Source organism: Setaria italica, chromosome II (genome assembly GCF_000263155.2).
Source record: "Setaria italica strain Yugu1 chromosome II, Setaria_italica_v2.0, whole genome shotgun sequence".
Lineage (NCBI taxonomy): Eukaryota > Viridiplantae > Streptophyta > Magnoliopsida > Poales > Poaceae > Setaria > Setaria italica.
The window spans coordinates 27,154,146-27,164,737 of record NC_028451.1 but is presented as its reverse complement, the minus strand read 5'-3'; positions in this window follow the sequence as shown (position 1 = coordinate 27,164,737).

Sequence of the window (10,592 nt, the reverse complement as noted above, 5' to 3'; positions counted from 1 at the left end):
CTCAAGCTTTCGTTCTTTATTTCCTCAGGCGTCATTGCCTTAGATCCATATAGGATCTGAAAAGGTTTGAAACCTGTTGCTCTTGATGCTGTGGTGTTGTGGGACCATATTACTCTTGGTAGCTCATCTATCCATTTTCCTTTCTTTTGATCGAACAATCATTTTTTGATGCTTGAAAAGACTATGCCATTAGCTCTTTCTACAGCTCCATTGGATTGGATGGCATACTGAGGCAAATTTTACCTTAGTTCCTGTGCTTGCACAGAACTCCTTGAAATCATTACAGTCGAATTGTTTGCCATTATCCACTATTAGTTCTCTAGGAACCCTGAATCTGCAGATGATGTTATGCCAAAAGAACTTTTGCACAGAGCTTAAGGTTATGTTTGCTAATGGCTTAGCCTCGATCCATTTGGTGAAATAGTCGACCACCACCGCTACGAACTTGCAGTTGCCTTGAGCGGTCCCACCAAGTCCATGCCCCATCTCTGCAGCTGCCAAGTTGGTGGTATAAGCTGTACTAGTAGTGAAGGTGCCTTTTGTTGATTGGATGTCTTTTGGAAAGCCTCGCAACTTCTTACCAAGCTTTCAAGCATCGAGGAGTGCGGTAGGCCAGTAGAAATATTGCCTTATGGCTTTTCCCACCAAGGCTTTAGTTCCGATGTGAGAACCACAAAAACCATTGTGGATTTCAGCTAGTAATTTTTTTCCATTCTCCAAGGTTATGCACCTTAGCGAAGGAGACAATATTTTGAATTCGTACAACTCTCCATCAACTATTGTGTAGCTCCTGACCCTTTGCTTCATTCTGCTTAGTTCAGTCTCATTATGAGGCTCGAAATGTCCCCTGAGATAGGCCATGATGGAATCCCTCCAGTCAAATCTGGTAATTGCATTTATAACCTTCGAGGTTGGCTCTTTTGTTGATAGTGAATGGATGGTTTCGTAGAACACATCAGGAGGTATAGGTTGATTTTATGCCGCTGCTTTCGCTAGTCTGTCTGCTTCATCATTTTTTGCCCTTGGGATGTGTTGTACGGTGGATCCCTTGAAATATTTCTCCATTGATCTTACCGCGCCCAAGTACTTCACGAGCTCTGGCTCTCTAGCCTTGCTATTTTTTCTCTATGTGCTCTTGAATTACTTTTGAGTCTGTTTTTACAACAAATACCTGTTGGCCCAGGCCCTCAATTTTCTTAGCCCCAAGAGCAATGCTTCATATTTAGTAGTGTTGTTGGTGGACCTTGCTTCGTTTGTGAAATCAAACCTTGCAGCGTATCTAATTTTGACGCCCGATGGTGAGGTGATTATAGCGGACACTCGAGCCCCCTTATCACACCAAGCCCCATCATAGTGTATGATCCATGGGACCTCAATCTTAGTTTGGCTAAAACATGGAGATGTCTAGTCTACTATGAAATCAGGCAGAACTTGAGATTTGATTGCACATCTTTTTTTGAAGTTCACCACGTACTCAGATAGCTCTGATGCCCATTTTGTTATTCTTCCCGAGGCTTTCCTATTTATGAAGAGGTCGTGAAGCAGCTGATTGGTGACCACTACTATTCTGTGACCCTCTAAATAATGCCTTAGCTTGCGTGCTGCCATGATTATAGCATAGATGACTTTTTCTAATTTCGAATAGAACATCTTTGAGCCTGAGAGTGCTTCTGATGCGAAATAAACTGGTGTTTGTTCTAACTTGCCCTTGTTCTCTTTCTCTTGCACCAGGATGGCACTAACTACTGAGTTCGAGGCTAGCAAGTATAGTAGCAAGGGGGACTTTGGCTCAGGCGGACAAAGTTTTGTAATGTTTGTTAGGTAGTCTTTTAGCTCCGCGAAAGCTTTGCTCTGCCGCTCTCACCATTCAAATTTCTTTGAGCTTCGCAACACCTGGAAAAAGGGCAAGCTTCATTCAGTAGCTTTTGGGATCAACCTGTTGAAAGCTGATATTCTTCCTGTTAACTTTTCCACATCTTTCACCGAGGTTGGCTCTTTCATGTCAACGAAGGCTAGAATTTTTTCCGGATTAGCCTCGATGCCTTTTGTTGAAACCAGGCATCCCAGTACCTTGCCTCGCTGAATTCCAAATACACATTTTTCTGGATTCAGCTTTAGGTTTATTGCTCTCATGTTGCCAAAGGTTTCTGCGAGGTCATGAATGTGATCCTCTCGCTTTTCACTTTTTATAACAATGTCATCTACGTAGGCTAGGATATTTCTTCGGAGTTGCTTGCACAGGACTATTGCTATCATTCTTGAAAAGGTTTGCCCTGCATTCTTGAGCTCCTCGGGCATTCTTACAAAGCAGTATGTTCCAAATGGAGTTATGAAACTTGTTTTTTCCTCATCTTTTTTTTCATTCAAACCTGGTGGTAACCTGAGAAAATGTCTAGTAGTGACAACATTTCACTGTTTGCAGCGTCATCTACCACTTTGTCAACCCTCTCTAGTGGGAAGTCATCTTTTGGACAGGCCTTGTTTAGATCAGTGAAGTCTATACACATCCTCCATTTGTCGTTCTTCTTCCTGACTGGGACTGTGTTTGCCAACCACTCGGGGTACATTACCTAGCGTATCATATTGGCATCAATTAGCCTTTGAACCTCTGATTTGACATCTTGTATCTTGTCCTCTGACATTTTCCGAAGTTTTTATTTTTTGGGTTTCATGCCTTTTTTTATTTCTAGCTTGTGTTCTATTATATCTCTGTCGACTCCCTACAGGTCACTAGCGGACCATGCAAAGATATCCTTATTTTTGTTTAGGAACTCTATTAGCTTTTTTTCTTTGTCGGGCTCGAGGTTAGTCCCAATTATTACAGCTCTGTCTAGAATGCAATCATCTAGCAGTACTCTTTTGGTTTCGCTATTGGCGCTTACTTTCACCTTTTCTTTGTCTCTTTTAGGCTCAACGTATGGTTTTTTCATTTCTAATTGCTCAGCCTTGACGAGGCTTGTTAAGTGGTGTAATTTTTCTGTTTTGGGGTTGCACCTTTTTCAATGTTCCTGGCTGTTTGTTGGTCACCAAAAATTGTAATGACTCCTTTCATGACTGGGATCTTCATATACAGAAATAGTTGCCTTATTACGACGTCAAATATGTTGATGAATCCCCTGCCAAAGATGGCGAAGTATGGATAGTATATCTCCACAACGTCGAACGTTATGTGTTCTGTTCTGGTGTTGTCTAAGTTTCCAAATGAGACCGGTAATGATATTTTTCCCAAGGCTCGAATTGGCTTTCACCCGAAGCCAAGCAGTGGCACTTCTACCGGCTGTAATAGATGAAGATCAATTTTCATTTCTCTAAAAGTGTTTGCAAAAATGATATCCGCTGAGCTTCCATTATCGACTAGCACCTTTCCAATTTTCCAGCCAGTCATGATAGCCTCGATCACCATCGCATCATTGTGCGAGGTTGTTTTGAGTTTAAAGTCTTCTTTCGTGAAAGAGATAGGCATGTGTGCCCACTCTGGCTTGGCTGGTGGCCCATCAGGGATGATAGAATGGACTTGTCTAAAGTAGTTTTACCTTTGCCTGTTGTTCTCAAACTCGAGAGGGGATCCACCTGCTATTGGCATGATCATGCCGTATGTGGGTAGGGCATTTGGATAGGTTTCTGGATTTTTGAGCTCTTGCGAGGATCAACCTGATATTGCATTATCATGCCATAGGTGGGTAAGGCTTTGGGGTTGTTATTTTGAGTATTGTTAGGCTTGGCTTTAGGTATTTGGTTGAATAGGTTTGGTGGAGGTAGTGGTATTTCGTGTAGAGGTTGGGAAGGTGCGAAGCTTGCAGCTTGCGAGGCTTGCTGACTTTGGGGTTGAAACTATGGTGAATGTTGCCACATCATGGCAGGTTGAAAGTTTGCAAGGTTGGTATTTGGGTTTATATGTGGATAAGCTTGGAAGTATGGCTGTTGTGGCCAAAAAGAGGTGTAGTGGATGGTTTTAGGTGCTACAACAACTCTTTTTTCTTCAGCTATTCTTTCGAAGGTCTTTTTATCTGAGCAAAAGTCGGTTGCATGATCTAATTGCTTGCCGTGAAAGGTGCAATAAAACATCCGAGGTTGATTGTTTTGGTTGTAGGGCCTCGGAGGTCCTGTGCCTCGGCCTCTCCCTCTTCCGCTATTACCGCCTCTCTGCCTATTGCCATAATTTGCTTGCTATTGTTGCTGAGGGTGTCTACCATGATTTTGGTTTTGTTGTTGTGAGGCTTGAGCACCCTCGATTGGTAGCACGTGTTGAGCTGGGTATGGCTGCTGGTGTTGTGCGAAATTGTATCTCGAGGCTTGCCAATTTTGGTCGTTTTGAACTTGCCTTTGGTAGTTTCTTTCCATCACTCTTTTTCTATGATCCTCATCTGATCTGCAATACCTTTCCAATTCGGCGAACAAAGCTTCCATAATTTTTGGCTTTTCTCTTGTTAGATGTGAAGATATTAGGCCTGGTGCTAGTCCTCTAATGCAGGCTGCTATGGCTACACTTTCATCCACATCTGGAGTTTGCGATTTTAGTTACACAAATCTTCTGACATAATTGGCCAGGGGCTCTTTATCTTTTTGGATGCAATGAAACAAGTCGCTCGGGTCTGATGTTGTTTGATGGAAGCCTTGGAAATTTTGTATTAGCTTAGTTTTGAAGTCTATCCAACTGTAAATTGACTGTGGTGGAAGTAGCGAGTACCAGTTCAGCGCTGCTCCTTTGCAGGCTATGATTAGGGACTTGGCTAAAACCACATCATCTCCTCCAGCAGATGCTACTGCAGCTTCGTAGCTCATGAGGAACTGGCGAGGGTCATTTTGCCCATTGAATTTTGGCAATGTGACCGCCTTGTAGGTTGTAGGCCATAGAGCCGTTTGCAAGCCCAAAGACAATGGAGAGTTTTTATCAACTGTTACGTAAACATTTGTCATTGCTAGGGTGTTGTGTCCAACGAGGTTGGGATTTGCATGTGGGATAGGTGTGTCGTTCATGACATGCTGCTATGTCGAAAGTGGTGGTTGTGGTGGCGTGTTTTGTAAGTATTGCAGCTCATCCAACTCTTCTTGCAATTCCGCTAATTGTTTTTTTGCTTGATTTAATTTTGCTATTTTGCTGGCCACTAGCTGTTATGCTTCCAATTCTTGAGAAAATCTTTCCTTTTTTCGGGCTTTTGAGATGCTTTAACACCGAGGCCAATTCTTTTTCTGCCTCCCCAAGTAGATTGTTTCTTGTGCTTGTTTCTAGTTGTGCTTTGTTCGAGATCTCCGCCTCGGCTCTTTTATTCTCACTTCTGGCCTCGATTCTTTTTAGTTTCTCTAGGGTGTCTGTGTTGTCTTGATCAATGGGAACAAGCCCTCTCTCTTGCTCTCTTTCACCCTCGGTGGTTTCCTACGGTGTGGTCTTCTTCTTCTTTGGTTGTGGCATCATGGGCTATTTTATAGTTAAGAACATGGTGGGCGATGTTGGTCCCAAAGTGGTTCGGCACTAATAGATGTGTGAATGGAGACCGATAACACTTGAAAGCTCAGAAAAACATTGAGTTCTCCCCCTTACAACGGGGTAGGGCTCCCCTTTTATAGTGACTTGTGAACCACTTTACATTCTGAAAATGTCCTTTCTGAGCTACGATATTCCTAGGATATGCTGTACATAAAGGTCATTGGGGTAACGTGTACAAATTAAATTCCTCTACATAGTCACGCTTCTCACGCCTTTGTGTAGTCACGCTTCTCACGCCTTCATGTAGTCATACTTCTCACGTCTTCATCCTCTCAACCTTAGGTCTTCTCCTCCGCGCCAGATCAAGCTTCTAGCCTCGTATCATCACCCTCATGCCGGGTAAAACCTTCAACCTCGTGCCTTCACTCTCGGCCCAAGAAGGACGTCCAACCTCGTGGCACTTGGTCTGTTATGTTACTTTAAGAGCTTGTAACCTCGCGATGTCTCCCTTCAGATTCCGTTCCTGAGTAAAGAGTAGAAGAGGAGGGTTAGTTCAATTGGAGCTTAGTCATCAGCTAATAGTTGTTGGCTTCAAAATCCCAAAGTAGCAAAGAAGATGCGAGGTTAACCAGGTTTTTTTTGTTGGTTCAGAACTTGGGAGGTTAAGGAGTTTTTACCTACGAACGGTGCTCGCAGTTGTTTAGTTTTTAGGCGATCCCCAACAGACAGACACAACATTGATCTTCCATTGCGATGCCACTCTTAGAAATAGACTGTTAAGATGTTTCACTTCCACTGCGATCTAGAGCTCCGGTTCGAACTTGTTATTGGGAAATTCTCGCACGCGTACATACGAGCTTACGAGGGTAACGACGTTGGCCTATAGCGTTGGAGCCTTGTAGATCGACCCCCCAGCAAGAAAGAAGTATCGGAAGCAGACACCAGTTGTCCTTTCCCTTTTGCTTCACATGCACAATCTGAGTCGGTGAGTCCTGCGTGCTAAGGTCAGTTTCAGTGCACAGTTTAATTACACAGTTATCAGGACTGTAAACTAGTAATTGAACCAAATGAGTGTCATAGGGATGAAACTCCTCTCTCATCTGATGAAACTCCCTCTTTTTTAATGATCCTGTCAAGTCAGTAATTTTGCTGATGTGGTATAGAAATTAATACCTATAAAACTTTCTATGAAACTTCCATTACTAATCTGGCATCAACATAGCAGCCATGAATCCATCCAATCTGTTGCGTTTGACCTGACATAGCACACATCAACCGACAACCAATTAATTTCAGTGGTGGTGAAAGGAGGTTTTGCATTTGCTAGAAACGACATATATGTCTCCAAGGCTCGTTGATCGACACCAGCAGGTGAGGTCAACCCACGAATGCAAACACGACACCTAAAAGCAGCCAGCATCACGAGAAGTCACGCAACAAAAGTCCTGACTCCTGAGACACCAGCGGTATGATGATCTGCACGGCCGCCACCCCGTGTTTCCTAGTCATCTTTTGTTACACGTGAACGTTTTGAACTTGCCATTTTGTAAAAAAGATATTGAGGTAATCTCCAAGCATCTGTACCACCAGCATAGCTACTCAAAAACAAAAATTTAAATTCTACTAGTAGGCATGTGATGTGATGTGATGTGATGTGATGTGATGTGATTCGCTTACAACTAACAACCCCGGCCACCATCTATCACACCAGAGATAATCTGGGTTTATTTAGTTTCAGTAATGTGGCATTTAGCCGACAGGCAGATCTGGACGCCCATCATCGGCATGGACAGTGCATCATTGACATAACACAAAAGTAGCACACCAGTTAGCTACCGGATATAGGTTAAATTAATTATGAATCAAGAAATTGATCGCCAGCCACTAGGAAAACGATTTTTTGGTATATAATAAGTTCTTAGCAGCCGGACAATGATAAGTGGTTGTTGAACGAGAGGAAGATAAAGACAGCATCGATCAGAATGGGGAATCCTTTGTATTGCTCGAGAGTATGTACCTAGTAGGAGCATTCGTTCCACACCAGTAGCTTTTTCCACCTACAAGATATGGAATTTTCTTTGCGTGCCAGAACTGAAAATGTTAGAAATTAGAAAGATGGTTGCTCCGTAGAAAGAGAAAGAAATTCGCGGATATTTTTTGCTTGACACGAAATTCAATCTTTTGCGTACGTCAATGATCGAAAATATCGTGAACCGGATGTTTTGGCTGTACTCGTGTTGCACAGTTGCATTATTGTTTGTCCTCTACCCAACTATAGCCGCCTCACCTCCGTCACCATCTGATCCGTTTATAATTCACTCACCGAACGTCCCTGCCCCAGCTGTGAATTATGCCAAGTGCGCTCTTGGACGACGGCTAAACAGCAGCCAGAGGGGGGGAAAATCTGCACAGGTTGTTTGGCCTTATCCATGGTGGAGGGCTGGAGCCTGGAGGCTACCGATGCTTCCGTCCAATTGGACAGCGATTCCCTCTAACCTGGGAAGTGGGCAGTGGGGAGTGGAGTCGGTATCAAATCAGTGACCCCAATAATTTAGAGCCTTTTGCTACCTTTTCCCTTCACCGAGACCCAAAAGGATGTCTCTGTTGCAAGTGAAACCCCCAGCTAGACTCTACATAAACACAACAAACGCTTAATGTTTTGCTAAGGATTTCTTCGTATCATAGCAGACCTTTGTGCAGAAAAATAATAATTCTAGCAGCAGTCAGTCAAAGTTTCATATGTATTCTTTAGGTACCCGAAGTTTGTGTGGATGTTTCATGCTAGTTGGCCATAGGATTGCTACTTCTCTTACTTCAGATGTTGTAACTGTAATAGATAGTTAAGGTACTAATACCTCACCTCATAGGATGTAATAGATGCTAATTAATAACAGAACACTTGAAGAAAGTATGGCAGCTAGTAAGGGAAATAACTAGCGAAGAAAAACTCACTTGCCACATATTTCTCACTAAGCATGTTTAGTTTTGAACCTAATAATAAAAGATCAAAGTTTGTTGGCCAATAATAAAATTTGATAAATTAAATACGTAGACCATAAAACAAATATATAATGACTGCTTTCTCATTTTATGTTTGTAACAACGTAGTTTTTGAACTGATCTATACACCTTTCTATGTTCATATGCTCGAGTGTTGTTATCTTATTATTTAGAGGAAAAGACAACAGTAATTCTTTGTGAAGTTACCATGAAACTAGCACATCTAGCTGTACATTGTTGTGCATATAGGTTCACTTCAATGTAACGCCAAAAGTGGGAGCTATTAATAATGACCACACAATAATGTACACCTCAGTCTGCAGGTTTTTTGGCTTTTCTCAAACAGCGTGCATGTGATCAAATTATATTCAACTATATAAATTTGCAAAAATTAGGCCAGAACAAATCCCCATATGCTTAATTCATTTTGTGCAAACATTGTACCCAATTACCAAAATGAGTGCTCTGCATGGTACATTTTCAATAACATCAGCAGTGTAAACACTACTGGAGAACTGACCTTCCATCTATCACCTTTTGTCCCGGTTAATATTTAGCCCGTGACTAAAGTGGTTTTAGTCCCGGGTCAAAAAATGAGGCACCGAAAGGACACCGACAGGAGGGGCTTTAGTCCTGGTTGAAAAGATCTTATAGCGATGTTCCCTCTTTTGTCCCGGTTGAAAATTCCAATCGGAACTAAAGACCCCCCTTTTGTCCCGGTTGGTAATTCTCACTGGGAATAAATTTTTTTATTTCTGGTTGGAATTACCAACCGGGATAAAATAGAATCTTTAGTCCCAGTTGGTAGCTCCAACGGGGACAAAACGCCCTCCCACGCGCACCCCCCTCTCTCCACATTAACTTCTCTCTCTCCTTCTCCTTATCTTCCACCGGCGCCTCCCCTCGTGCACGGTCGCCCCCTTCTCCTCTCCCTCTCCTCCTTCTTCTCCTTCCCCTCCCCTCCCTCCCTTCCTCTCCCGGCCCCTCCCCCTCTGCTCCCCTCCCCTTCCCCCTCTGCTCGCCCCTCACTGGCAGTGAGGACCAGCAGCGGGGCGAGGGCGGGCAGGCCGGCGGCAGGTCGAGCGGGAGCGGCGAAGCGGGCACGTGGGCGGTCGGGCGGAGCGGGAGTGCGGGTGGCCAAGAGCAAGGCAGGTGAGCGGCCGTGGCGCAGGTGGGCGGAGTGGGCGCGGGCCAAGCAGTGGCGGTCGACGGGCGGGCAGAGTGGAGCGGCACCGAGGCGGAGGCCGGTGGCGGTGGCGGGGCGGAGGCGGAGCGAGGCCAAAGATGGGCGGCGGGTGGCAAGCGGCAGACGGGCGGCGGAGGGCGGGCGGAAGCCGCCCGGTGCTTTTTTTTAATTATTTTTTTCAAAAATTTTTACCCTACCAACCGGGACTAAAGACCTCTCTTTGTCTCGAAAAATTTATCCCGGATGATTTTTAGAGGAAGTTGGCCTCTACAAGGTTTCCGGTAGTGAAAGGAATGAAAGAAAAGAAAATAGTAACCGTTTCTTGCGGTAGAAAAGAATAGATATCGTATTATAGAAGTACTTTACGTATTAACATGGTTTTACATATGATGTTGAATTGAAAAAGAAATTTCAAATTCCTTTGTGTAGAAATCATGTTTCAAAGAACTGTGTATCCAGATCTAACAAGAGCACCTAAAAGGGGAAACCACATTAAAATGCAAGTCGAGGCTCCATAAGTCCGGTTAATTGATTCATTCAAAGCATTTCTAGATATCTGTAACCAAACCTTATGAAGAAGAATGTGCCGTCTATTAATGCAAGTACTCGTGGGGATAGCTATAAAAACTGGAAAGGAAGAAGCCATCTCTTTCGGTAGACAAGAAGTCAAAAAGAAAAATTAAAAGTGTCAGGAATAATTAACAAATCCATTTAACAATTTACTTAAAGACAGACAATTCATGGAACTTTACTAAAAAAATGATTGTTGGGCTGCTAGCTTTTATATAATCTAACTAAAATTAACATATGTTCCCAGGGAACGAACTATCATTCTCCTAGTGAATGTGTGCTTAATTTGTTTACCTGAAATACAACATTTTTATGTATTTTGTTTACCTGTAAAATACCATTTTTAAATCTCAGTTACTTCCAGATGATTTCAACATATGTACATATAAAATCTATGAAACTAATATATGT